This window comes from Apodemus sylvaticus, chromosome 4 (assembly GCF_947179515.1).
Source record: "Apodemus sylvaticus chromosome 4, mApoSyl1.1, whole genome shotgun sequence".
NCBI lineage: Eukaryota > Metazoa > Chordata > Mammalia > Rodentia > Muridae > Apodemus > Apodemus sylvaticus.
This window is the reverse complement of record NC_067475.1, coordinates 69,419,058-69,419,942: the sequence shown is the minus strand read 5'-3', so window position 1 is coordinate 69,419,942 and position 885 is coordinate 69,419,058.

Sequence of the window (885 nt, the reverse complement as noted above, 5' to 3'; positions counted from 1 at the left end):
CCACTGTTAGGCATCTTGGCTACAGTCATCTACACTGACTCCTGGAGGACTCCGCCATCCCTAGTCTCTGGGACTTTCTAGAGATTCCCCCCACATCCCTCACCTCCAGGAACTACAGATTTCCATTCATTCTCCTCGCCCTCTGGGCCTCTCTCCTGTCTCTCCCGACACCTGATCCCAGTCCCCCCACATTCCACTCCCCCCTCCCATCCAATTTCCCCCTCCCTCTGCCTCCTATGACTATTTTATTGCTCCTTCTAAGTGAAATTCAAGGATCCTTGCTTGGGCCTTCATTTTTATTTAGCATCTTTGGGTCCATGGAGTGTATCATAGGTATCCTGTACTTTATGGCTAATATCCACTTATAAGTGAGTACATACCGTGTATGTCCTTTTGGGTCTAGGTTACCTCACTAAGGATGATATTTTCTAGTACCATCCATTTACCTGTAAAATTTATGATATCCTTGTTTTTAATAGCTGAATAGTATTTTATTGTGTAAATAAATTGTGTATATTTTCTGTATCCATTCTTCAGTTGAGGAACATCTGGGTTGTTTCCAGTTTCTGGTATTACAAATAAAGCTGCTATGAACATATTGGAACACATGTCCTTGTAGTATGGGAGCATCTTTGGGTATATGCACAGGAGTGGTATAGCTGGGTCTTGAGATAGAACTATTTCCAATTTTCTGAGAAAACTTCAGATTGATTTCCAGAATGAATGTATAAATTTGCAATCCCACCAGCAGTGGAGGAGTGTTCCCCCTTCTCCAAATCCTCAGCATGTGCTATCACTTGAATTTTTTATCTTAGCCATTTTGACTGGTGTAAGATGGAATCTCAGGGTTGTTTTGATTTGCATTTCCCTGATGACTAAGGATAT